We start from the raw sequence: 7,751 nt of genomic DNA, 5'->3' as shown, positions 1-7,751 counted from the left end.
GATGGTGATGGCGAGCACGAGGGGTCATAGCTTTAAATTGAGGGGTGATGGATATAGGACAGATGTCAGAGGGAGTTTCTTTACTCAAGAGAGTAGTAGGGGCGTGGAAAGCACTGCCTGCAACGGTATTAGACTCACCAACTTTAAGGGCATTTCAATGGTCATTGAATAAATATATGGATGAAAATGGAATAGTTAGATGGGCTTCAGATTGGTTTCACAGGTCAGCGCAACATCGAGGGCCGAAGGGCCTGTACTGCACTGTGATGTTTGATTTGCCAAAGCTATCTCATGTCCCCTTTTTGCCCTCCTGATTTCCCTCTTAAGTATACTTAAGTACCTTTATACTCTTCTCAGGATTCATTTGATCTATCCTGTCAATACCTTAAATATGCTTCCTTCTTTTTCTGAACAAAACCCACAATTTCTCTTGTCATCCAGCATTCCCTATACCTACCAGCCTTCCCCTTCACCCCAACAGGAATTGTGGGTAAGGTAGACCGCTGAATGCTAATATGGTGACTTGATGCTTAACAACCAACCTATCACCCCCCTGAACTGACCAATTATTGTCCACTGAGAAATTCACCACTTACCGAGAGCATGAGAGATGGAGTGAAATGCTGCCAACATTGAGATGACTCTTTCCTGATTAAACACAAAATCCTGCCATTGCCCACATGCTCAGACCCTGAGAAAGCTTCACCCTCTCTCTCGCTGCCTGCCTTAGTTTTTGTCCATTGGTTTCTCAATCTGTCTGTCTCTCCCTCTCTCTCACACACACTTTATCTCTGCTGCGTCTGTGACACTTTTTCAGATTTCTTTGAATTTCTTTCTGTCTCAGTCTCTCTGTTTTTTACTCTCTGTATCTTGCTCTGTCTCTCTCTCTCTCCGCTTCTCCCTCTCTCCCTCACAGTCTATCTCTCTCTGTCTGAACACTCTGTCCTACTCCATTGAGGTTGGGCATGTCTGTCCCCCCAGTTTCTTTGCCCTGTTTTTCTGGACTGTTCATTGAATTTTAAACTTGGCGGTTATTTGGATTCAATTTAATTCCTCTTTGGGACTGAATCAAAGTGCAGTCTGTTCACCTTCCAATAAAACGTGGCTCCGTGATGGTCAGGGAACAGGAGTGATGCCACTGTCCAGTCCCTATCACCAGCTAATCAGGGACAGACAGATTGGTTCCATTTGAGACCAGACAGATTAGGAGCTATCTCATCTCACACTGAGACAGACAGATGCTCTATAGAAGGTTCAGTGGATGTCTGATTATCCACCCTCCACAAACTCAGAATCAATGCTGCTGGACTGGGCGTTGTTCCCATCGTTTTCACAAAGTTGTTTGAAGCTTGTGAATTCATCTGTGAACTGGCACAGAGTCAGTCAACTGAAAACTAACCAAAACATCAGCATCAAACAAACAAAAGGCACACCTCATTAAAATTATTCTCACAATCAGGGTCTGAACTCTGACACAGTTCAATCACAATTTCCACAATGTCCTGCAGGGAGGTATGATTTAACACTGCGAGGGGGTGCAGCCTATTGGCTAAAGGGAGAACTCCAAATGAACAGGGCTTCATTTTCAAATGAAGAGGAGCTCTGTTATAAAGTGAACAGGATGATATTTCACAGGGACAGAGAACATTGCCCCAACACCAGAGGAATAGACAGTGGGAGACAAGCGACAGAGAGTCAGAATCAGCAGCCATCAAAACATGTCCCGGCTTTCCCCATGTCCCCACCAGTACTGTACCCCAGTGTTATACAGTGACAGACCTGTCCCCGCACGTACTGTACCCCAGTGTTATACAGTGACAGACCTGTCCCCGCACGTACTGTACCCCAGCGTTATACAGTGACAGACCTGTCCCCGCACGTACTGTACCCCAGTGTTATACAGGGACTGTCCTGTCCCCACCAGTACTTACCCCAGCGTTATGCAGTGACAGAGCTCTCCCCACCAGTACTGTACCCCAGTGTTATACAAGGGCAGACCTGCCCCACCAGAACGTACACCAGTATTATACAGTGACAGACCTGTCCACACCAGTACTGTACCCCAGTGTTATACAGAGACAGACATGTCCCCACCAGTACTGAACTCCAGTGTTATACAGTGACAGACCTGTCCACACCAGTACTGTACCCCAATGTTATACAGAGACAGACATGTCCCCACCAGTACTGTACCACATTGTTATACAGTGACAGACCTGTCCACACCATGTACGGTTCCCCAGTGTTGTACAGGGACAGACCTGTCCCCACCAGTACCCTGCCCCAGTGTTATACAGTGACAGACCTGTCCCCACCAGGACTGTACCCCAATGTTATACAGTGGCAGACCTGTCCCCACCAGTACTGTACCCCAGTGTTATACAGGGACAGTCCTGTCCCCACCAGTACTGTACCCCAGTGTTATACAGAGACAGACATGTCCCCACCAGTACCCTACCCCAGTGTTATACAGTGACAGACCTGTCCACACCAGTACTGTACCCCAGTGTTATACAGGGACAGACACATCCCCACCATGTACTGTACACCAGTGTTATACAGCGACAGACCTGTCCCCATCAGTACTGTACCCCAGTGTTATACATGGACAGACCTGTCCCCACCAGGTCCGTACACCAGTATTATACAGTGACAGACCTATCCACACCAGTACTGTACCCCAGTGTTATACAGAGACAGACATGTCCCCACCAGTACTGTACCCCAGTGTTATACAGTGACAGACCTGTCCATACCATGTACGGTACCCCAGTGTTGTACAGGGACAGACCTGTCCCCACCAGTACCCTACCCCAGTGTTATACAGTGACAGCTGTCCCCACCAGCACTGTACCCCAGTGTTATACAGGGACAGACCCATCCCCACCATGTACTGTACCCCAGTGTTATACAGGGACAGTCCTGTCCCCATCAGTACTGTACTCCAGTGTTATACAGGGACAGACCTGTCCACACCAGTACTGTACCCCAGTGTTGTACAGTGACAGACCTGTCCCCACCAATACCCTACCCCAGTGTTATACAGTGACAGAGCTGTCCCCACCAGGTCCGTACACCAGTATTATACAGTGACAGACCTGTCCACACCAGTACTGTACCCCAGTGTTATACAGTGACAGACATGTCCCCACCAGTACTGTACCCCAGTGTTATACACTGACAGACCTATCCATACCAGTACTGTACTCCAGTGTTATACAGGGACAGACATGTCCCCACCAGTACTGTACCCCAGTGTTATACAGAGGCAGACATGTCCCCATCAGCACTGTACTCCAGTGTTATAAAGTGACAGACCTGTCCACACCAGTACTGTACCCCAGTGTCATACAATGACAGATCTATCCCCACCCGGACCCTACACCTGTATTATACAGTGAAACACCTGTCCACACCAGTACTGTACCTCAGCGTTATACAGGGACAGACCTGTCCCCACCAGTACTGTACCCCAGTGTTGTACAGTGACAGAGCAGTCCCCACCAGTACTGTACCCCAGTGTTATACAGGGACAGACCTGTCCCCACCAGTACTGTACCCCAGTGTTATACAAGGACAGACCTGTCCCCACCAGTACTGCACCCCAGTGTTGTACAGTGACGGCCCTGACCCCATCAGTACTGTACCCAAGTGTTTTGGAGTGACAGACCTGTCCCCACCAATACTGTACCCCAGTGTTATACAGAGGCAGACCTGTCCCCACCAGTACTGTACCCCAGAGTTATACAGTGACAGACCCGTCCCCTCCAATACTGTACCCAAGTGTTATACAGTGACAGAGCTGTCCCTGCTAGTACTGTACCCCAGTGTTATACAGGGACAGACCCATCCCCACCATGTACTGTACACCAGTGTTATACAGCGACAGACCTGTCCCCACCAGTACTGTACCCCAGTGTTATACATGGACAGACCTGTCCCCACCAGGTCCGTACACCAGTATTATACAGTGACAGACCTATCCACACCAGTACTGTACCCCAGTGTTATACAGAGACAGACATGTCCCCACCAGTACTGTACCCCAGTGTTATACAGTGACAGACCTGTCCATACCATGTACGGTACCCCAGTGTTGTACAGGGACAGACCTGTCCCCACCAGTACCCTACCCCAGTGTTATACAGTGACAGCTGTCCCCACCAGCACTGTACCCCAGTGTTATACAGGGACAGACCCATCCCCACCATGTACTGTACCCCAGTGTTATACAGGGACAGTCCTGTCCCCATCAGTACTGTACTCCAGTGTTATACAGTGACAGACCTGTCCCCACCAGTACCCTACCCCAGTGTTATACAGTGACAGAGCTGTCCCCACCAGGTCTGTACACCAGTATTATGCAGTGACAGACCTGTCCACACCAGTACTGTACCCCAGTGTTATACAGTGACAGACATGTCCCCACCAGTACTGTACCCCAGTGTTATATACTGACAGACCTGTCCCCACCAGGTCCGTACACCAGTATTATACAGTGACAGACCTGTCCACACCAGTACTGTAGCCCAGTGTTATACAGTGACAGACATGTCCCCACCAGTACTGTACCCCAGTGTTATACAGTGACAGACCTATCCATACCAGTACTGTACCCCAGTGTTATACAGGGACAGACATGTCCCCACCAGTACTGTACCCAAGTGTTATACAGAGGCAGACATGTCCCCATCAGCACTGTACTCCAGTGTTATAAAGTGACAGACCTGTCCACATCCAGTACTGTACCCCAGTATTATACAGAGGCAGACATGTCCCCATCAGCACTGTACTCCAGTGTTATAAAGTGACAGACCTGTCCACACCAGTACTGTACCCCAGTGTTATACAATGACAGATCTATCCCCACCCGGACCCTACACCTGTATTATACAGTGAAACACCTGTCCACACCAGTACTGTACCTCAGCGTTATACAGGGACAGACCTGTCCCCATCAGTACTGTACCCAAGCGTTATGGAGTGACAGACCTGTCCCCACCAATACTGTACCCCAGGGTTATACAGTGACAGACCTGTCCCCACCTGTACTGTACCCCAGTGTTATACAGTGACAGACCTGTCCCCACCAGTTCTGTACCCCAGTGTTATACAGGGACAGACCTGTCCCCACCAGTACCCTACCCCAGTGTTATACAGTGACAGACCTGTCCCCACCAGTACTGTACCCCAATGTTATACAGTGGCAGACCTGTCCACACCAGTACTGTACACCATTATTATACAGTGACAGACCCGTCCCCTCCAATACTGTACCCAAGTGTTATACAGTGACAGAGCTGTCCCTGCTAGTACTGTACCCCAGTGTTATACAGGGACAGACACATCCCCACCATGTACTGTACACCAGTGTTATACAGCGACAGACCTGTCCCCATCAGTACTGTACCCCAGTGTTATACATGGACAGACCTGTCCCCACCAGGTCCGTACACCAGTATTATACAGTGACAGACCTATCCACACCAGTACTGTACCCCAGTGTTATACAGAGACAGACATGTCCCCACCAGTACTGTACCCCAGTGTTATACAGTGACAGACCTGTCCATACCATGTACGGTACCCCAGTGTTGTACAGGGACAGACCTGTCCCCACCAGTACCCTACCCCAGTGTTATACAGTGACAGCTGTCCCCACCAGCACTGTACCCCAGTGTTATACAGTGACAGACCCATCCCCACCATGTACTGTACCCCAGTGTTATACAGGGACAGTCCTGTCCCCATCAGTACTGTACTCCAGTGTTATACAGGGACAGACCTGTCCACACCAGTACTGTACCCCAGTGTTGTACAGTGACAGACCTGTCCCCACCAGTACCCTACCCCAGTGTTATACAGTGACAGAGCTGTCCCCACCAGTACTGTACCCCAGTGTTATACACTGACAGACCTGTCCCCACCAGGTCCGTACACCAGTATTATACAGTGACAGACCTGTCCACACCAGTACTGTACCCCAGTGTTATACAGAGACAGACATGCCCCCACCAGTACTGTACCCCAGTGTTATACACTGACAGACCTGTCCACACCATGTACGGTGCCCCAGTGTTGTACAGGGACGGACCTGTCCCCACCAGTACCCTACCCCAGTGTTATACAGGGACAGACCCATCCCCACCAGTACTGTACCCCAGTGTTATACAGGGAGAGACCAGACCCCAGCAGTTCTGTACCCCAATGTTATACAGGGACAGACCTGTCCCCACCAGTACCGTACCCCAGTGTTATACAGGGACAGACCTGTCCCCACCAGTACCGTACCGCAGTGTTATACAGTGTGGGTTCTGTGCTGTCCAGTGCTGTATGACTGAGCTGATTCACTAGCGTTGAGTTTCAGGCGTTCCCTTGTCCCTATCCTGCCTCCAGTTGTGCGGTACGTTTGATCTGCTTTGTTATGAAATGCAATGTGAGCAATTTGCAGAAAGGTTTACCTGTTTTTATATATTAATATCTTTTTAATTTTCCCTTGCAACAAGGTTTGTTTTAACAACTTATCTTCTGTACAGCTGATGGAGGTGTTTAATCTCCTGGAGTTTGTCTGGATTGCAATCAGTTAGTGTGTTAAACGCACTGTTTGATATAAACAGGCTCATTCAAACGCGAAGGATTCTCCTGAATGAGTTAGTAAGGCATGCAGGTCAAAACAAGAAACACATTACATGAACAACAGAAAAGCGATGAGTAATTCACTGAACTGAAAGGCAACAAAGAGAGCTGGGGAAAGTGATGGTTGGGACAGTGTTCATCTTGCTGACAGGATGGTATCTGAGTTCCAGTTTCAGCTCCCTACGACCGGGCACTGACTCCTGACAGTGGAGGCTGCGATGCCTGATCTGTTAAGAACAGTGAGCCCCCTGTGACTCTGTCCTGGTCTCCGCTAGGATTCCGGAATGTTCTGGTGTGACAGCTTTCTGGAGGCTACTCCTGCTGGTAGGTCAGGATTTGCTTCACTCTCCATCACTGTGTCACTGACATCACTCTCTGGAATAAGGTGCAATGGGGCTGGAATGAAAAGGAAACAGATGACTGCAGCTGAACAACAAAGGAGACAAATAAAGAGACATCAGCCAATGATCCCAGAAAACAATACAATCCCAGGGCAGCTTTTCTCCCAAATCCTGGTCCGGCCTGTCATTGTGGAGATGACCTTCATGTCATTGTCCTGCACTCCCCTGGGTACAGGGCACCCTGTGGGACTAGGGAGCTAACCACATGGGGACACTGTCCCCTGCACTCCCCCTGGGTACAGGGCTCTCTGTGGGACTAGGGAACTAGCCACATGGGGACAAACATTGAAACATACAGTGACATACTACAGAAGAGGTCCTTCAGCCTATCACACTCTTACCATCGGAATCTAACACAATCTATACTCCTCCCACTTCCCACACTTAGCCTTTAGTCTTGTACGTTACAACATTTCAGTGGCTCACCCAGGTCCCTTGTCAAGATTGTGATGTGTCCTTCCTCAACTCCCTTCCCAGCACTACGTTCCAGACCCTCCACCCTCTCCCGAAGGCCCTCTCTGAACCACCCACCTTTTCCCCTAAACTCAGGCCCATTGTTAATGACGCCTTGGCCCAGGGAAACAGCTGCTTCCTCCTCACCCTGTGCTCAGGAAAGCATGTTCCTCACTCCAGTCCAACCAACAACCCCCATCCCCTCTCAGAGGAGAACCACTCTCACACCCACACTTCCCCCCCCCACCCTCGGAAAAGGGT

General features: G+C 49.6%; 1 protein-coding gene across 1 annotated transcript in view; it reads right to left on the bottom strand.

Moving 5' to 3' along the window:
• Positions 1–6,464: 6,464 nt before the first annotated feature.
• Positions 6,465–7,751, bottom strand: part of LOC132815908 (plectin-like) — a 74,088-nt gene continuing 72,801 nt past the window's right edge. Inside the window, exon 16 of the mRNA XM_060825285.1 lies at positions 6,465–7,032. The gene's annotated coding sequence lies outside the window, so the exon portion shown is untranslated. The remainder of the gene's footprint in view (positions 7,033–7,751) is intronic.

The sequence above is a fragment of the Hemiscyllium ocellatum genome, chromosome 5 (assembly GCF_020745735.1).
Source record: "Hemiscyllium ocellatum isolate sHemOce1 chromosome 5, sHemOce1.pat.X.cur, whole genome shotgun sequence".
Taxonomy (NCBI): domain Eukaryota; kingdom Metazoa; phylum Chordata; class Chondrichthyes; order Orectolobiformes; family Hemiscylliidae; genus Hemiscyllium; species Hemiscyllium ocellatum.
The sequence above is the reverse complement of the archived record's forward strand: the minus strand, read 5'-3'. Positions and strand labels throughout refer to the sequence as shown.